Here is a 21,247-nt window from a genome sequence, read left to right on the forward strand (position 1 = left end):
AAACATGACTAAATAATTGGTGTTCAGTGTCTATTGAATGAGCCACTGTTTGAATACACTTTTGAAACCCACAGAGATAAGAATGGAAATATATTTTTATTTATTTAGCGAGAAATAAGCATCTTGCTAAGAACCATACAGAACTAAAGCATAACAGTCTTGTGTTTGTACAAAATATAGGGAGACAGAAATCTTAAAAATTATATATTGTGACACACAAATATCAAGATGCACAAATATTGTTGACAGGGATATCGTTTTTTGAGATAAGTAATATCATTTTAAATTCTATAAATTTTTTTAATATTGTTTTCAGTAATATTGTGGTTACTAATTCAAGGCCTGATTAGGATGGCAGCGGGCTCACCCTAACAGAGAGAGGGACCGCCTGACATAGGGGGTGATTATGATGGCGGTGAACCCACTACCGGCAGGCTGCCGTGGCGGGTTCACTGCCATCGTGCGGCCATTTACCTACTGCCAGATTAGGATGGTGGGCACTGTGCCTGGCGGGCGGAAAGCCCATCCGCCACAGGTCCGACAGAGGCAATTGTTACAATTGCCTGTCGGACCCATCCACATCCTCAAAATGGCGGTGGTGCCTAGTAGGCACCATCTGCCAGATTAAGATGCTGGATCCCCGCCAGCCTTTCCATGGCGATTCATCCGCCATGGAAAGGCCGGAGGGGATGGGCTTTGGGGGCCCATTGTGGCCCCCCTTGACCAGGTGCACTTTGGTTTTGCACTTGGGGGCCCCTACATTTCCCTGCACAATGTGGCAGGCACCACAAGGTGCCTGCCACGTACTGCAGGTAAATGCGAAACCTGCATTTTTTCCCTTGCGGAGGGTGCTGCACTCTGTGATTGACTGACCACAACCTGACCAGGAGTTTGTGGTTACCATTTTAGGTATCAGAGAATGGTCCCGGGGACTTCAAGTATTTCTGCAAAATAATTAAAGGGATCAGGGTAGAGGTACCCTGACCTCATGGGTGTGTTAGAGGAGTGTCAGAGTGAAAATGAGTTTTATTGGGTTTTTCCCCTGCGATGCTCAGCACGGACCCGTGTAAATCCTCAATGGATTCATGGATCTTGAAGAAAAACACTTTCAGACCCACCCTGACACCCACACAGGTACTCTCACACCCATTGACAGACCTGCACAGGCAGTGATGCACCCCCTCACAGACCTATGCAGACTTTCACACACCCACTCACAGACCCACTTAAATACCCATGCAGGCACTCGCAGACCCACTTACATACCCATGGAGGCACTTACACACCCACTTATAGACCCACTCATGCAATCACACACCCACTCACAGACCCACACAAATACTCACACACCCACTCACAGACCCACACAGACACTCAGACACCAACTCACAGACCCACTCAAACACACACCCCCACACAGACACCCATACACCCATTCGCAAACCTACTCAGGCATTAACACACCCAGTGACAGACCAAGGTGATAGACAGTAGGTGTTTATAATTGGGACCAACTTTTTCCATAGATGAAGCATTTTCTCTTTCGCTAATAACTTTGCTGCCGTTTAACAAATCATGATGACATTTTCAAAATTAGTACTCCAGTTAAATCAGCTGCTGTCTGGAACGTTTAGGGGTGATTCAGTAAGTGAGGGCTGAGAAAAGGGGGGGTCCCAACATTTTATTTTCCAATGCAATGTTGAAGGGCAATTTCAATTTTTTAAACATGATTACAGCCTGAACCGCTAAATGGATTTACACAAAATTTTGAAGAAGGTTTGATCTTGGTCCCGAAAGAGTGCTTTTCGTAATTTGGTGCAAATCCGTTCTGTAGTTTTGGAGTTATTAAAGGAAAAAGAAATTTGTATATCTAGGGATGTAGAGCCTTTGTGGATCAGCTTACTTTGGATCTGCGGATGCAGAGCCAAAAGCAATGCCCGGATAGGCTGGCCGCAATCTGAATGGAAAGTTGCGGCTACCATTGTATCTCTTGCCTGGGCCCTCAGGTAGAAAACATAAATATAAGAAAACATAAGAGGCCAGGATAGAGGTATCCTGACACCATAGGACACATGGAAGGGTCTCTGAGGGGAAAATACGTTTACAACGCAGGCATTACAACATGATGCCATTTCAACTAATCCTTTACAAAGCAGGTACCACTACAAGGCATTCCATTACAACAAATGCCAGTACAACACAGGAACCATTACAACGCAAGGCATTACAAAACATTTATGGATGAGGTAAGTGGTATTTGTTGGTAAATTTTTACAAAAGTTTGTTAATTATGTAGAGGTTCAATTAATTTTTTAATTTTTTAAAGTTGTTTATATTATGTATAGGTTTGTAACATAGGGCCTGATTAGGATGGCGATGAGACGGTCTCACTGCCATGCTAAGCAGTATCCCCGGCCACAACATTAGGATGGCGGACGGTGTGTTGGTTGTTGGAAAGACTGACTGCCACACATCCGACGAGCTCCTTGAGTCCACCAGTACTTTGGAGGGAATTGTATTCCCTACAATGGTGGCAGTGTCTGCCAGGCACCGCCCTGGAGATTGCAATGTCCCTGTACCTCCGCCTTTACATGGTGGGTAACCTGCCATGAAAAGGCAGGCAGAAAGGTCTTTGGGGGCCCCATAACGGGCCCCCCTTCCCCCCTGCCCCCAGACATGGAACCCGGGGGGCACCTGTGGTGTCCCCCTACATATCCCTGCACAATGTGGCAGGCACCACATGGTGCCTGGCATGTAGTGCAGGGATATGTGCAGTGCCCCCTTTTTGTCTTGCAGCGCGTGCTGCAGCCAATAATACAAAATACATGCATTGTGGCCGCCGTGGTGGCAGTTGCATTGTAATGCCTGTGTCGGGACTGCCAACAGACTTTCAGACAATCAGACCAATAGTCTTTTAGACATGGAATGAGAGGGAGTTTGTGGATAGGGGTGTGGAAGTGTATCAATACTTAGGTATTATTTTTACAACTTGAGTATTGATTTATTAAGATCATTATTTATAATTTTCAATTAGCAAAATAAATTAAACATTATAGTAAATGGTTTTGTAACATAGCCCTTTAGGTACGGATATGAGTGATTTAGGGTTTATGGGTGGGGAAGTGCATTAATACTCAGATATTAATTTTAATACCTGAGTATTTTATTTTTTTACAGAATAATTTTTAATTTGTGTAATTTTTCCTTTTGAAAAAAAATATAATTATGGTTTTGGTGCATAACTCTATAGGCATGGGGTGATAGGGATTTTGGGGTTATAGGTGGGAAGGTGATTTAATACCTAGGTATACATTTTAATTTTTTAAACATAGATTAAATTTAAAAAAGTAAAAATAATTAATATATATTTTGCAAGAGTATATAACTTAATTATTTGGGCAAGGATTGTGAGGATTTAAGGGGTTATGGATGGTGAAGTGTATTAATACTCAGGTATTAATTTTAATACATGAGTATTAATTTATATTAAAGAATTGATGTAAATATGTTTACCATTTTTAAAAACAAATACAAAAAAGAAAAATAAAGGGTTAGTAATATAAGCCTTTAGGCATGAGATGTGATGGATTTAGGGGTTATGGGTGGGTAAATGTGTTAATACTCAGGTATTCTTTTTAGCACCTGATCATTAATCTTTTTACGTAAAGAATATTTACAAACAGTCTAAAAATAAATACTATATATGTGTTTCTAGCATAATCCTCTAGGCAAGGGATGTAAGGGATTTAAGGGTTATGAGTGGGGAAGTGTACTAATACTCAGGTATTCATTTTAAAATCTGAGTATTCATTAAATATTAGAATAAATTAAGTTATTAAAATAGTTTTTATGAAACAAATATAAGGTATGGGGTTGTAACATAATCCTTTAGGCACGGGATGTGAGGGATTTAGGGGTTATGGGTGGGGGAGTATATTAATACTCAGGTATTAAATGTAATGCGCAAGCTTTTTTTTAAAATTACTACTTTATAATGTGAAGTTTAAAAAATTGAAATAAATATTTAAACACAAGATTATAATCTAGATTACATTCTATAAAATAAAAAAATATTAAATGAAGCACTATAGACTTCTTTCAAGTTTAAAATTAATTTTATTAATATTCCAAAACAAATAATAGAATATAATAATAGTTAAAAATAAGAAATATTTTTTTTTAAATCCAATTAACATTATTTTATTAAAAGATATAAACACACATTTTTTTCAAATGTGTAAATATAATTTTGAACTTTGTTTATATTTTTTAAAACATTAAAAACATATTTTTTCCATGCTTTTATTATTATTATTATTATTATTATTATTATTATTATTATTATTATTACTATTATTATTATTATTATTATTAGGAGCTTATAAAGCGCACTTATACCCGAGGATGTCCTGGCGCTGACATACTGAGCATCCCTGGAGAACGAGTGTCTAATCCCTGAACAACCATGTCTTCAATCCCCTCCTGAAAGAGAGAAGTTCCTCTGCCTTCCTAATATGTGCTGGCAAAAAATGTTCCATGCGGTGGCCGCACGATAGGAGAACAGCTTTCCTCCCCAGCTGGCCTTTTTTGTCCTGGGCACCACCACTAGATTGCCCTCCGTGGAGCGCAATGCCTTCCCTGGCACATACCGCTTGAAACAAACCCTCAAAAACTCTGGGCCAGTGCCTTTCAATGCCTTGAATACCGTACACAGGGCCTTAAATTGAGAGCGTCTGTGTATCGGGAGCCAATGAAGTTTCCTTATTCCTTCTCGGACTGAGGCATGCTTAGGCGTCTCGCTGCCGCGTTTTGCACCATCTGCAGTCTGTACAGATGTTTCTTTTTCAAGTTGAGGTACAGACTATTACAGTAGTCCAGACGCGACAGAATAAGAGCTGAGACTGCTAGCCGGAAGCCATCCGTGGGAAGAAATGCTTTTACTTTCCTCAGTATCCTGAGGATATGAAAACACGACGAAACCACTCCACTGACCTGTCCTCCAAAGTCCAGTTTCTGGTCCATAATCACACCCAGATTCCTAGCTTTTGATGTGGGCACTGGCGGCTTCCCCAAAGCTTCGGGCCACATAGCTGGAGTCCAGATATTTGGATTATTTCCGAATATCATCACCTCGGTCTTTCCAGCATTTAGTTTAAGGCAGTTATCGGCCATCCAACTCGCGATGCCTTTAAGACAGTCATGACACCTTGCTGACATATCCGCTTGGGACCCTCTTTGTATCGATAGCACGATTTGTGTGTCATCTGCGTACGAGGTGAGTTGAAGGCCAAACGATCTGATCAAGGCTCCCAAAGGACTCACATAAATGTTAAAAAGAGTGGGGCTCAGGGATGACCCTTGCGGAACCCCGCAAGGGAGGGCAAAGGGTTTGCAAGGGAGGGCAAAGGGTTTGGATCCCTCCGCTCCCAACTCCACTGTCTGGGTTCTGTCGGCCAGAAAAGACTTCAGGAGGTTCCAGGCGGTGCCTTCCACCCCAGCCATAGCTAATTGGTCCATCATAACTCCATGATGGACCGTGTCAAAGGCCGCCGACAGATCCAGCAGAATAAGGACCGCCTCACCCCCCTGATCCACCGCCACTCTAATCTCCTCCGTTGCCTTAATCAGGACCAGTTCCGTGCTGTGCCCAGCACGAAACCAAAACTGCGTGGGATCGAGGGCCTTAGATCTCTCCAAGAAAGAGCTAAGTTGCCTGTTTAAGGCCTTCTCTAGTAATTTCGTCATCAATGGGAGCGGCGAAATTGGTCTATAGCTGTTTGGGTCACTCTTGTCCAGAGTGGATTTTTTTATTAATGGTAGGATAGAAGCAACCTTCCACCTCCTAGGATAAATACCTGACTTAATAATAGAGTTAAACAGTGGGGTAAGCGTGGCGGCAATAACTTCTGGGCAGCTTTGAAGAACCGCCACCGGACATGGATCACTGGGGGCTCCTGAACAGACCGCCACCAAAAGACCCTTGACCTCCTCCGATTGTAGCGGGCTAAAGCCCCTTAATCTATCCTGCGACCCCGCTGACCCGGCCACCGTACTCGGTACAGCCTCTCCCACCTCTCCGTAGATTTCGGAAAAGGAGGAGAAAATCCCCGCCACTTTATTCTGAAAAGAGGTGGCCAAGGCCTCACAAAGGTCAGAACTAGTCGATGAAATAGGTTCAGCTGGGATCGTAAGCTTAGTTATATTCTTGAACAACTCTCTGGAGGATGAGCTTGCCCTCTCTATTTGCTCTGTAAAATATGTTTTTTTTTGCCTCAGGTATTAGATTTTTATGAATAGAGAGGCTCTTTTTATATCTTTCTTTATTGGTTGGACAATAACCATTCCGTCATATTCTCTCCAATTCCTTACAATCAGTTTTCAAGGTCTGCAGAGAATCTGAGAACCACGGGGCCGAAGGTGAAGCCCTTCTGGGCGTAAAAGATTTAACAGGTGCAAATTTATCGCAGGCCCTCTCAATCCATTTGGAGTACAAGTCTACAGCTTTGTTTGCATCCAATGGGATACAAGGGGCATTGGCCTTTTGTATTTAATGATAATAATAAATGATTGTTTTTCTTGGGACCTGCTTTTTTTACTGGATTATTGCATTTTGGAACTATGGAAAAAAAGATGGACTTGGAGGAAAAAGTTTTGAATTTAAACGTGGATCGAAGGGTTGTTTATTCTAAACTTTGCTTTGGGATTGTGTTTTTTTATTTAAAACACAGCTTTTCAAGACAGCAAATACGTTGTTGGTGCTGGTGTTTACGCAAGTCTGTGTTTTCTTTTTTTTAACCGGGCCATTTGGATATTTATGGATTTATGGTCAAAGGATGTGGATTTTTGGAGTAGGTAAGACTTTTGGTGACAGTATGAAATGAAACATCACCAAATTTTGAACAATGAAGACAACTGCAGGTAGGATTTCCAGCATTCCTAATACATTTTGAAAAAATAATTTTTAAAAATGTCAATTTTATTGTTTAAAAACAGGCAAGTAATTCAGAAAAAGGGGTTAGTCTGTATTAGAATTGTAGTATGCTTGCAATATTTTCCAGGTAGTCAGAAGCCACTGACAACGTTAATTGTTGCATTTGTACCAATAGTCGTTCTGACATTTTTTTACTTTTTTGGGATATACGTGGGTTCAGACTACCTGTGAAAGATTGAGCTATTCTCATTTCTTGGTAACTTTGCTCCTTCTTCAAGATTTCCAAAAAATGATAGATGTTTGGGTGGGACAGATTTATTGAAGGAGTTGTGCCATCCTTCAATGGCATTATTAGTCTTTGTGCCACCCTCTAAGCAGGTTGTGTAACAGTCCAGCATTCAATAGGGTTTCCTCTTGCAACCCAAACCTGCTTAGATGGCTAATCCATGTGTCTTCAAAATAATTTAGTAAGGGGCCCAATTTCTTGCAGTTTTGTGTAAAGTAGTCTGATTCAGTAATTGCTGTGTATTATTTGTCTACACAGTTGGGTGACACAAAGCATAAGGCTGCTAGTTTCTTTAGTTGATATTGTAGTTCACTGTCTGATAGATAATCTTCACCTAAGGATGTTTTCTGTATTTTCCGCCAATATGCCTGAGAAAAGTGGAAAAAAACATCCTTGAATTTGGGTTTCTGGGTACAATTTGGTAATGGTACTAATCATAGATAATTCAAAATCTATACTCAATTTTCTAGGACTTTTGTTAAGAGCTTTAGTTTTTATCACTGACAAATATTCAGTGTAGGTTGTTCATCAGGCAGCAAACTGTACACTAAAGGAACAGTGTTGTTGTTAATGTTGGCATGAATAGAGTATGTATGGCTGATGGGATGGGGTGGATTTAAATGGACCATTCATCATCCAAATATCACTATTCTCTAGTTTAGCAATGTTATGGGAGGGGGTGCTAAAAATTAGTATTCGCTTTAGAGGGTTTTTATTGTCATGCAAAATTAATGTTTCATTAGTAAAGGTTACTGTTAATTCCTCTGGTATGTTGATATCTGAATGGGTTTGATGTGTAACACATTGAGGGTTACTTGCCTGTTTTTGTCTGTGTATAATACGACGTAGATTAGAAACAGTAGGCATAGAACTAGCTACATGTTTTGGGAAACCTTCCTTAAAACTGAGCCATAGGGTTTTTCAGAGGTGAATGCAAGGGTTTTTATTTGTTCAATATTTTGTCAAACTTCAATCCCCATGGCAAAGGCAGGGTGCTTATGCTTGTTTGTTTTTTCAACACTGTCACCAAGAGTAACCGCTCTGCCTGTGCAATGGGATGCCTAATACTGCACACACCTCCAATCAAACCTGGGCTCAGTTAACCTCTCCTTACAATACATGTAGCCACTGTAACTCAGTAGTCTATTTCCCCAGCATGATTTTAAATAGTTGGCTTGATTTCTTGCTGCCATTGTTCATCTGTATTTAGAAAGAGAAAAAAGGGAAAGCATTGTTTTAGTGATTTGGTGTATGAATGTTTTTTTGAAAAATTCATCTGCAATTGGAAAATGTTTTTTGATTAATTATTTTACAGCCTATATTTCTATATTATAACAAGGGTTGAATTTCTTAGGCTTTGTGAAATGTTTGTTTCGTTGATACCTGTGAGAAAAAAAGTTATTTCTGGTACAGGGGCATGTAGGGGGCACCACAGGTGCCTCCCAGTGCCCACATCATAGGGCAAGGGGGCCCGCTACAGGACCCCAAAGCCCCTTTCGGCCAGCCTTTTCATTGCTGGTTAGCCGCCATGAAAATGTAGGCAGAAAGGGACATTGTAATCCCTACAGCAGTGCCTGGCAGGCACCGCCAGCATGGTAGAGACTACAACCCCCTCCACCGCACCGGCGGGCTCAAGGAGCCCGCCAGATGCCAACAAACCACCCGCCATCCTAATGTGGTGGGCGGGAAACTTATGATGGCAGTGAGACCACCACCGAAGGGCTGTCGGTGGTGGTCCCACCGCTATCCTAATCAGCCCCTTGTTTTTTATTTCTTCATTTAAAAATGTTGGAAAATGGTTTCTAAAATACAAGTCGATTTATTTAAGATACACTTACTTTTGTTTAGATTCAGGCTGTCTGTGGATTAATAAAATATTTATTATCAGAAAATATTCTGAGTTTTTGTTGCATTCTGCGTAGGTGTGTTTGATGTGACTCTTTTACTTACTTAATCTGCAGGTGGCAGTGTTCCACAGCAATGTGTCTCTTTTTTTCCCCATGCTCCGACGCGTGTGGACACCTGGGAAATCAGTGATCCACTGAGCACAAAATGGTGGATGGCTCAATTTATAAATTTGTGTGTGCTGAATGCTAATTGATAACAAAATATGTTTTCGATTGCATTTTAAATGTAGAAATGTAATCTGACTCAAACTATATGTAATATGTAATGTGTAGAAAGATGTTTTCTTCTTGTTTGCTATAACAGCAGCCATTTTGTTACGTGAGTGAATCTAGAGACATTAGTAATAATAGAGAAAGGACACTTGAAAAATTGCTTTTGCAGTGCATCTGCTTTGTTGTGTATTAGTATTATATAGAATAGGGGTTTTAAACCATGAAATATTCTGTAAATGTGCATTAAAGATTTCATTTTTGAATTATTTTCTTACAATGTACTGTTACCATTTTTTTCCAAAATGTTGTGAGGCTAATAACCTTTTTTTTTTACAGTTCATTATATTTGCGTTGTAATGGTATGTATTGTAATGGCATACATTGATATGGAGTGCGTTGTAATGGTACTTATAATGTTAGTCTATTAGACTGTGTTGTAACGGTATTTGGCGTTGTAATGACTGCATTGTAGAAGCATGCGTTGTAACATCATACAGCTGTGTCTGAGGCATTGTGTATCCACCGCGGCGCTCTGCACATCCCCCAGTGCAAATCTGTGATGGATCCGCTCATCTGAAACCGAATGGGAAAAACAACACCCACTCACACACCAAACCTGAGGTGGTTGTATTAATGTACGGTAATTATATTACCTTACATTAAAAAACATAGAAATTCACTGAAAAAAGCAAGGTTACAGGGACTTATTAGTTAGGTTCATGTTTTAATCACACAAAACCATAGAAGTTCAATATTTATAGCTACATTTATAGTTATATTTATCTGAAGAAACTATAACTCGTGCCGTTAAGGAACTTTAGGCTATGAGTTATAGTTTCTTAATGTATGTATAACTATACCTGCTGAATTTCTATGGCTTAGTATGAGTAAAACTTGAACCTAACTATAACGTCCTTGTAACCTTTGTTTTTTTCAGTGTATGTACAACTATATATTTATTGTGCCATAATTAATAAAACAATTTACTTTACATTCTTAATTTGTAGTATGTTAAATGTGTTACTATCCATATATATATATATATATATAGTTATAAATGTAAAATTGTTTTAAAAAATGATATGTCAAATAAATATTTCTATTGATTATGTTACACTTTATATTTACATGAACACAAACAAATATTACCTACTGGCGGTCGCCAGTAGGTAGTTATAGTTAGGACCACGTTTCCATAGGAAATCCTCAACATTCTATTTTGAATAACTTTGGCGCCGGTTGACGAATCCTCGCGAATGTTTCAAAATAGGTGGGGCGCTACGCTCCGCTTCTACCCTGAAAGTCTCGGGGGGATTCGTCAAGCGGGGGCTGAGATAAAAGGGGGGTCCCAAAACGCGTTTTTCCCATGCATTTTTCCATAGGACCTTTAGACAGGGCTACAGCCCGAACGGCTGAACAGAATTACTTGAAATTTGGCAGAGAGGTAGTCCTCAGGTCAAGGAAGTGCCTTTTGTTGGTTTGGTGTAAATCTGTTCAGTAGATTCTGAGAAAATAGCCTTTAAATCAATATATATATCTGAGCCAGCTTACGGTGCGCTTACGGTGCGCTTACCGTACGCGTACGGTGGCGTGCGCGAGCGCGATTCTGATTGGCTGTTACATCTAAGTAAACATTCGAATCGGTCGAAACCAGGAAGCGGCGGCCGCCATTTTCTCTCTCGCACTGTGAGGGAGGGGCTGTAAACAAAGGGAAAAAACATATAAAGGGGCTGTTTAGACAGCGCCCATGCACATAGCCATGTTAGTTGAGTCCTCAAAGATCCCCCAAGGCCAAAAACGGTACATTTTTATTTTTTGAAAATTTCGCCGATTACGCTTACCGTACGCGTACCGTGCACTTACGCTAAAAAATATATAAAAAAAAAAAACGCACTCTCTGTGCATGGCATATTATTGTCATCACTTACAAATTAAATTTAACAGATTACCTATCACAAGGAAGCGCATAATATGTCCTCCATGTGCGCACGGTGCGTTACGTGGGCACGCGGTGCGCGTAGCGCACTGCGTGCCCACCTTGCGTGTACGGCACTAACTGCGTAAAGTGGGCTCACTGTGCGCGCACGGTGCGCGAAGCGGAACGAACTGTGTTAAGTGGGCGCGCACGCCACGAATGGCGTAAAGTAACTTAGCATTTAAAAAACCGTACAAATTCACTGAAAAAACCATAGGTTTCACACACGTTATAGTTAGGAATTAGCATTTAAAAAACCTTGCTAATTCACTGAAAAAACCATAGGTTTCACACATGTTATAGTTAGCTGGAAATTTTACTGATAAAAAACCAATGAAATTCCTCCGTTATAGTTACTGTAAGCAACTATAACTCACGCGACCGTAATCCTCTGCTGATGACATATGTGTCTTTATGAAAAAAAAAAAATTGTAATATATGTATAGCTAAAATTTAATGGAAGAAGACATGGGCAAATAAGTGTCTAAATACAGTATTAGCATCAGCAGAGGATTGCGGTCGCGTGAGTTATAGTTGCTTACAGTAACTATAACGGGGGAATTTCATTGGTTTTTTATCAGTAAAATTTCCAGCTAACTATAACATGTGTGAAACCTATGGTTTTTTCAGTGAATTTATATATATATATATTACCTACTGGCAATTGCCAGTAGGTATAGTTAGGACCTCGTTTCTATTTAAAAAGCGTTTTTTCTTTTGCCAATATCTTTGGCGCCGTTTGATGAATCTTCACAACGTTTTCCCCAAAAAAGTTTCACTTGGGTCAGGTTCTGTCTTGAAAGTTTTGGGGTGATTCATCAAGCGGGGGCCGAGAAAAAAGGGGGTCCCAAAACACGTTTTCCCATATTAATTTTCATAGGAAAAATTGGGACAGGCTACTGCCCGAACTGCTGAACGGAATTACACCAAATTTGGCAAAAAAGCAGGTCTTGGTCCAGAAAGTGACCTGTTTTTTAAATGGTGTAAATCTGTTCAGTAGTTGCTGAGAAATTCAAGAAATAAACATATCGATATTTGAGCACCGAAGAGGGTTCGTGAACCCTCCCGAGCACAAGCTTCCATCTGATAGGCTGCCAACACTAAAAACCAGGAAGAGTTGGCAGCCATCGTGTGACTCAGTAACCTCAGGACACAAGTGGACTACATACCCCAAGCAGCAGTGCGCCAAGAGGAGCGTTTGCAGAGTGGTGTAAAAAGGGGTGTGGCCTCAGACCACCTCTCTGCAATCCAGCTGTGTGGCGCTTACTGGAGGTACCTGGTGGACTAGTTGGCCCCCAGGGACCCTCAGTATTCAAGGGGACTTAATCCTTCAATTTAGAACACGCCAGGAGGTGCATTTGCTGAGTGGTGGTGAAAGGGTGTGTGGCCTGTGTCCACCTCTCAGCAATCCCAATGTGTGGTGCTTACTGGAGGTAAAAGGTAGGCTGGTTGGCCCCCAAATGACCACCAGCAGCGAAACGGACTTCAACTCCCATCCAAGAGTGCACCAGGGAGCGAGTTTGCAGAGTGGTGGGCAAAGGGGGCGTGGCCTGTTATGAGAACTTAGCAATCCTGCTGTGGGGTACTTACTGGAGGTAAACGGATGGGTAGTTTATCCCCAAGGATGTCCTTCAGGGCCAAGTACCCCACTTATTACCGCCAGTAAGTCTCACACAGTAGGATTGCTTAGAAGTCTTCAGAGGCCATGCCCCCCTTTCTCCACCACTCTGCAAATGCGCCTCCTGGCAGACCACATGATGGGGGATGAAGTCTGTTTTACTCCTGAGGGGGAGAGGAGTTGGCCTAAAGGCTAGGGCGGTCAACCTCAAATCTAGGGAACTGGGTTTGTGTCTCGGCAATGAAGCTGAACATCCTGTGATTCTGGGCAAATCACTTAATTTCCCAGTGCCTAACAAAAAAAATGAATGTGTCCTAATGTAATGCAACTGGTGCTATGTAAAGCACTCTGATACCCGATTCAGGTCAAGTTCGCGTTATATAAAACTCTGTAAAGTTTTTAGAAAGCCCTCCTGGTACCTCCTGTAAGTACTACGCAGTGGAATTCCTGAGTGCTGGTCGGAGGCCCAGCAACCTTTCTCAACCACTGTGCAAACGTGACTACTAATTAAAGAAGTATCTTTCTGCACCTCTGACTTAGGGGTAGTTTTAATTACCCTGCCCTATTATGTACTAGCGTTAGAACAAAGGGCAAACCCAATAGTCACTGGGACCTGGGTAACAAACAGTATAAATGCAAATGGTCCCAGAACATACGTAAAATTGAAAAAAGGTAAACAAAATAACTGTTGCAACGAATAAGGCAGAACCAAAGTGTTATTTAATCACACTTGGAACAAGCACATAAATGCATTTGAAAAAATCACACTATTTATAAAGGTGCAGGGTGCCACGGGGAAGGGGAAGGAGTGACGAGTTAGGTAGGGTAGTAGGATAAGTGACATATAAGTGTTCATAACAATAATACAAATCAATTGCTGGGCACGTTGCTGTCGTGCCGATTAGTCAGGATTAGAGTCATTCATTGACAAAATTGAATGTTTAACCGAACAACCATATACAAGTGATAGTCCACAGTGCTCAACGCACTATTGAATGTATTGGCATGGTGGGATGTCGACGTTTCGACCCCTCTTCCAAGGTAGGTTGATTAAATCCTTACAGGTGGGGTCTTCCTCAGGACAAAGAGGATGGTTGAAAGGGGAAGGTGGGCACCTATAAAAAGATGGGTAGGAGTTAAAGAGTAGTAGAGCCAAGCGGGGATTTAAAATGCGAGGCTGGATATGGAAAATAAATGCCATAATTACCAGTTAAAGGAACGAACATCTAATCAGTGTCAGCTTAACAGCAGGGCAAAAAGGCTCCAAAGACGGGTGGGAGTGAAAAGCACCTAAAAAGAATTAAAGGTGACATTGGAGTCAAGAAAATTTATTAAATTTGAATAGGTGGACAAAGGGTATGACTCCGTGTGAAAATGGACTTACGTGTATTGCTTGAAACAAAAGGGAGGAATTGATTACTCCATCGAAGCACACCGTCGCGTAGATCGGTATGTTGAGTGAAAATGAATCACTGGAAAAACAGCCTCTACAAACCAAATGGAGAGAGTGCTCATTTTAAATGTGAAACCGGATAGGTGAGAAATACAATGCCAACAGGACCTGGCCGCCCAACCTATCATCCGTATACTACGATATACAAAGGAGGGGGCGAGAATCCACAGACTAGGAAATAGACGTAGGAGAAACAGAATGAATCCAAGGAGCGAAATATCGCTTACACAATATGCATGAAAAAAGCACAATCATACGTTGAAATGTGGACGGACTCGTCGTGTGAACCATAAAAAACCCATAAGGGGGACTGGCCAATAAATTAATAAAAAACACAAAGAAAGAATTCGATATGAGAAAAGAACGCTTAACGCAATATGCAAAGGACAGGCAAAATCGTCAGTATACACGGGGACGCACTATTTATGGGAAGCATGGAAAAACATGGGTATACTTATCGGTCGGTAATGCCAAATACAGCGGGATGCCATACAGGCAGTGACTATACTTTGAGGCTGCGTTCGAGTCTCCAACTGCTTGGATATACCAGCTAACTGAGACCTCGGAGCGGCTCCCTGATATGGAGAACGCTTATGACCGCGTGGGGGGGAACTGGCCAATAAATTACATAAATAAAACAAACCACTTTGAAAGAATTCAGTACAAGAAAGGATCGCTTAACGCAATATGCAAAGGACGGGCAAAGTCGTCTGCATACACGAGGACGCGCTGATTGTGGGAAGTATAAAAGCCTAGGATTAACTGATCGGTCGTTTAAGTCTAATAAAGCAGAATGCCATACAGTCAGTGACTCTACCTTGAAGCGGCGTTCGAGACTCCAACTGCTCGGATCTGGCTGCTTACTGAGACCTCGGAGCGGCTCCCTGATATGGAGAACGCTCACGGCCGCGTGACGCTGGACCGGGTGCAGCCGCTAAATGCTGCCAATACCGGGAGAGTGGAAGAAAGACCATTCTCGTAGTTCCTAATTGGGCTTGGAGAAATCGTGAATAAAAATTAATAAATAAACAATGTGGATAAGTGTATCTGAATAGGTACGGGTGTTATAATATTTAAGTAAGTGGAAGGCATAACCGGCAGTGGAGTCATAATCAGCTGAATGGGATTTGATTATGGACACGCAACGCCGTGAAAAATCATGGAACGAAGCGTCAGTGGTATGGAGGTGCCTGGTTGGTCAGCAAACATGGGTGTACATTTGGATTGACATCGTTTAACAGACACATGAAGGTGCGGCCAAAACTAATGGTCGGTTCTTAGGTAAACTAATAGTCAAATAGACATATTCGCACTGAGTACATGAATTGAATGCTTCTGAAGGTTGAAATGACAAATTGCGCTAAAAAGGATATCTCAGTTGTAGAGAATACAAGACATAAAAAAACATTGGTCGTTTGAAGGTGCATCATTAGAAACCAAGCATGTAAGCTCATGAAAATTTGCATTATCTAATAAAATTACGACAAAAAAGATGATAATTACATTGGGAAAAAGCAATCTATAGTGGTATGGAGGTGCAAACATATGTGTACATTTAGATTGACATCGTTTAACAGACTCATGAGGGTGCGGTCAAAACTAATGGTCGGTTCATAGATGAACTAATAGTCCAATAAACATATTCGCACTGAGTCCATGAATTGAATGCTTCTGAAGGTTGTAATGACAAATTGCGCTAGAGAAGATATCTCAATTGTAGAGAATACAAGACATAAAAAAACATTGGTCATTTGAAGGTGCATCATTAGAAACCAAGCATGTGAGCTCCTGTAAATTGGTATTATCTAATAGAATTACGACAAAAAAGATGATAATTACATTGGGAAAAAAAACCGTCTAATAGTCATGTGGAAACAGAGAATGTGAGCTCCTGTAAATAAATATTTGCTTGCTAGCTAATGAGAATATGGCAAAAAAATATTTCCAATAAGAAAGAAACATAGGGTATATTTATCATAAGAGTCTCATGGTCAAAATCACAGGATGTTTCAAGGGTAACGTGGACAACAAGTTAGATTACGGGCTGGGGAAAAGACAGAAGAAAATGAACATTGTTCACTAATTGCTGAGAATAGCTAATTGAGCATTACTTGGGTCTTGTTCATTCAGACCCGTTAGAATGGTATCGAAGCGTATCATCATTTTGGACTCTCTAATAAGCAGGATAGAGGATATATTGCCTCCCCGGGGTCCCAGTTCGGTTTTTTCCAAGACGATCCATTTCATTTCATCAGGGCGGTGTCCAAGTTGGTGATAGTGTTCAACTAGAGGTGCACCTGTCACGTTGCATCTTATCCTGCTTTGGTGTTGAAGAATTCTTGCCTTTACTTTCTGCTGTGTCTGGCCAATATATAGTTGGCCACATGGACAGAGGATCCCATAGATGACGTTGCTGGAATTGCAGTTTGTATGTGATTGCAATGTGATGGTCTGATGTTTATATTCAAAGTTCTTTGATTGCATAGTTGTTGGGCATGCTTTACAAGACCCGCATTTGAAATGGCCTATGATTGGAGGTAGATTCCAGAGTGACCGAATGGTCGTTTCGACTGGGTCCTCAAGGAAGGAATGCACCACATGATCCTTGATACTCATTGCTTTCTTAAAAGAATGCATCGGTACGTTAGGTTGGTCAATCTCGGTAGATATAATGCTCCAATGTTTGTTAATAATCTTTTTCACTGCATTACTACGAGTGGAGAATGTTGTGACACATATCATCTTATTATTTTGGCATGATGCATTAGGATCTTTGGGTGAAAGCAGAGAGTCTCGTGGGTTATACCAGGCCCTCTTCTGGGCCCTCTTCACCAGTCGTTTTGGGTAACCTCTTGAGATTAACCTGGCAGTTAGGTTCTCAGACTCTGTTGTGTAGTCTGTACGTTTGGTACAGTTCCTGCGGATTCGCAGGAACTGTCCCACGGGGAGATTATCGCGCAATCCGCGTGGGTGGTGACTGCTGTATCTCAGTAGGGAATTTCTTTCCGTCGGCTTCCTATATAGGGTAGTAAGAAGTTTCTCATCTTCATAAAAGATTTTCAGATCAAGGAAGGGTATTTCCTGTGTGCTGGACTGAATAGTGAACTGAATATCTTGGTCGCATTGGTTTAGCCATTGGTGGAACAAATTGAGTTCAGTAGTCTCGCCATTCCAGATTATTAATATATCGTCAATATATCTCTTCCACATATTGACGTGTACTGCAAAGGGGTTGTTGTTGAGGACGAAACGTTTCTCAAAATTATCCATATACAGGATCGCTAGATCTGGAGCGAAGGCAGCCCCCATTGCGACTCCTTTCGTCTGTACATAGTACTTTCCTTGGAAATAAAAGAAATTCTTTTTCATAGCGATGGTCAAAAGAGCTATGATAAAATCCGTAGGTACCCTTGTTGGTGCTGGTCTAAGATTCAAAACATTCCGCATAACCGCCAATGCTGGTTCCTGTGGAATGCTGGTGTATAGTGAGACAATATCACAGGTGACAAGTATCTGTTCACTGGAGTTGAATGGTTGTTGGTCAATCATTGCAATGACTTGCATGGTGTCTCGAAGGTATGTTTCTGTTTCTTCTGCTAACGGTTTTAGAAAAAAGTCTATGTACTTACATAGAGGTTCCAATAGTGAACCGCAGCCGGATACTATCGGGCGACCCGGTGGATGTAGGATGTCCTTATGTATCTTTGGTAAGGTATAGATGGTAGGGAGTCGTGGATGTTGTTGATTGAGATAATCATATTCTAATTTGCTTAGAAAACCACAGTTCAAAGCATCCAGAGTTATTTGATGGATTTCACCCATCAGGTCCTTCGTGGGATCAGACTTCAGTAAAGAATAACTGACACCGTCTTGTAACTGCCTTAAAATCTCCGATTTATATGCAGTCGTATCTTGCACCACTATAGCTCCGCCCTTATCAGCAGACTTAATCACAATGTCTTTGTTATTTTTAAGGGTTAGGAGAGCCGCTTTTTCAGACTTGCTGGTGTTAGGTATGGTGTGTTTGTATGTTGAAAGTAAAGTGTTGACATCGTTCAGAACCATGCTCTCGTAAGCCAAAATCCTGCTACTCATGGCATTGGCAGGCGGGACAAACTTGGATGGAGGCCTTAATCCAGTGACAGATTTAGAAGGACTATCTTCAGTGTTCCTGAAAAAATACCTCAAACGGATCTTACGAAAAAAACCGTGGAGTTCAGTCTTAAGGTTGAAAGAGTTCGGATGGGCAGTTGGAACAAAAGACAGGCCCTTGCAAAGTACAGCCTGTTCGTCAGTGTTAAGGTTATATGTAGAGATGTTAACCACTGGGTTCTCACTGGGCTCTACCATCTGTAGACTTTGCGCCTCGTGGATATCTCTCCGTGGTTCTCTTGTTGGAATCGGACTTGTTTCGGGGTTGTACCTCGGCCTCTGTCCCAACTGGCGCTTGGTGGATTCTGCTGGCCTCTCGGGGGTCCTCTCGGCCAATTGCCACCTCGTCCTCGAGGTGGTCTCCATTGGCCTTCCCCTAAAAAAGGATAATAGCCTTGAGGGGGGTACCAGTTGTCCCGGTAATTATAGTCGTAGCTGGGGCCAGGGGCCTCAGGATCACTGTCAGAGCTCACCGTAGAATCGGAAAAAGTAGTGTAATTCCTTCTCCCTCTGAAGGACCCTCTGCCTCTTCCCGTGAAACGACCAGAATTGTCCTGTTTGTAGTAATCTTCGTTGAGGTAGGGATATGTATTCTTTTTATCATAGAACCTAATATCCTTGGAGAGTTTGTCGAGTTTTTTATTCTGCGTAGTGTTTTCAAAGTCTTTTAGCGATTTTGTGAGATTTTCCAGAGCACTTTTGGCATTGATCAAGGTTGAGTCACCTGCAATTTCTTGTTTAAGGGTGGCTATTTCTCTGGTCAAGACCTGGACCTGTTCAGCCGCAGTTTCTACTCCGAGGACCATCCAATGTCGCGATGCGTTGTTTGCAATGAAACTGAAGCCTTCCTTGAATTTTGGTAGATCCACGAAAATGGCAGGTTCATTTTTTATCTGTAGCCCAACTGGTATAATATTAGCCTGTAGATATTTAGTGAGTAAATGACCATGGAGTTTTGTACGAATTAGTTTCTTTTCCAGACGTTCAAGTTTTGCTATCTTATCATTAAGTGTGAAGTCAATATTGGGTGTATCGGATGACAGAAAGAGATTCCTAGGGTCCTGTAGCAGCTGGTTGATGTATTCCTCTGTATAGGAAAGGGTTTCACTCTCCACCATTTTATAGAAGAAAGGAAAATTCACAAGGAATACCTCGCAGGTATGCACCTGCTCATTTAAGCGTTAGAACAAAGGGCAAACCCAATAGTCACTGGGACCTGGGTAACAAACAGTATAAATGCAAATGGTCCCAGAACATACGTAAAATTGAAAAAAGGTAAACAAAATAACTGTTGCAACGAATAAGGCAGAACCAAAATAGTGTTCCCTAGTGTATGTAGGTGTTTTCACTGTATTCTAAGTGTCTTTTAGCATAGCACTGGCTCTAGCACTGGTTAGGCAGAGTCAGTTACCACCAGTACCAGTTAGTAAATGTTGGGGACACAGGATGACTTTGAAACAAGGCCTCTGTTGGTTATTTCTGCATATCTCTTACTTCTTTATGCACTTTTCCCTGTCTTTCTGGACTTCTTTTGCCTCTTTCTGCATTTCTCTTGCTTCTTTCTGCACGTTTCTTCCTCTTTCTTCACATGTCCTACCTCTGTAGGCATAGTTAAAAATTAACATTTCAAAAACCTTTGAAATTCACTGAATAAACCATAGGTTTCAGAGACGCTATCGTTAGAAATGATCATTTAAAAAACCTTTGAAATTCACTGAAAAAAACATAGGTTTCAGGGACGTTATAGTTAGCTGGACATTTCACTCGTACAAAACCATAGAAATTCCCAGTTATAGTGAGTTCAGCTAACTATAACTTGTGCCCCCACAATGCACTGCTAATGACATCACATATTACATCACTCATGACATGGTCAGTGACATCACTGATGACAACACTGATGACATCTCATATGACATCACTGATGACATCACTGATTGACAAAGGATTTTTGAAATCCGAAATTAGTCTCTCCTTACCTCTTGGATTGAGGGTGACCTGGCAGAATAAATTAATGCTGTTTCTTCTAACTCCTCGAGTCCGTGCCTTCTTCCATGGAGTTTCTGTGGGAGCTGGATTTTTGTGTTCATATATATATATATGTGTGTATGTGTAGATATAGATGTATAGGTGTGTTTTGTGTGTTTATATAAGTGTATAATATATATTTATATATTTTATTAAATAATGGTGGAATTTATTTAATTTACATTAAGTTAAATTTATGTATTACAATATTTACCACTTTAAACTCTATTTGTCTAAAAAAATCAATATTTTCTTTCCATTATTTTGGATCTTACCATTATAATTAAAGGAGCTCAACATTGTAGTAAATTATATTTTTGCTACAATATATTTGTCAACAGTATTTTGTACCATGATATTGTGTCAGTGATCCCAAAGGTCATGTTCAGATTGAATGATAACATTATTTTTTATTTTAAATCTAGATAGGCATTGATTGAAAAACAAAATAAATATTTGGCTATCAACAATACAAATGATCACCAACTTATGGGATCATTTAGAGTGGGCTGAAGAGGGTGAACCCCCAATAATTGATGGAGGTCCCACCTGCCATAATTAAAGTGTATATATCTGTGTGTATTTACTCTAAACGGATTGGGTGGAAAACGTTCCAATGTTTCTCTTAAAGTGCCATTTAGATTATGACGGTTGTAGACAAACTGCCAAAAATTGTCAGATGCC

This window comes from Triturus cristatus, chromosome 12, assembly GCF_964204655.1.
Source record: "Triturus cristatus chromosome 12, aTriCri1.1, whole genome shotgun sequence".
Taxonomy (NCBI): domain Eukaryota; kingdom Metazoa; phylum Chordata; class Amphibia; order Caudata; family Salamandridae; genus Triturus; species Triturus cristatus.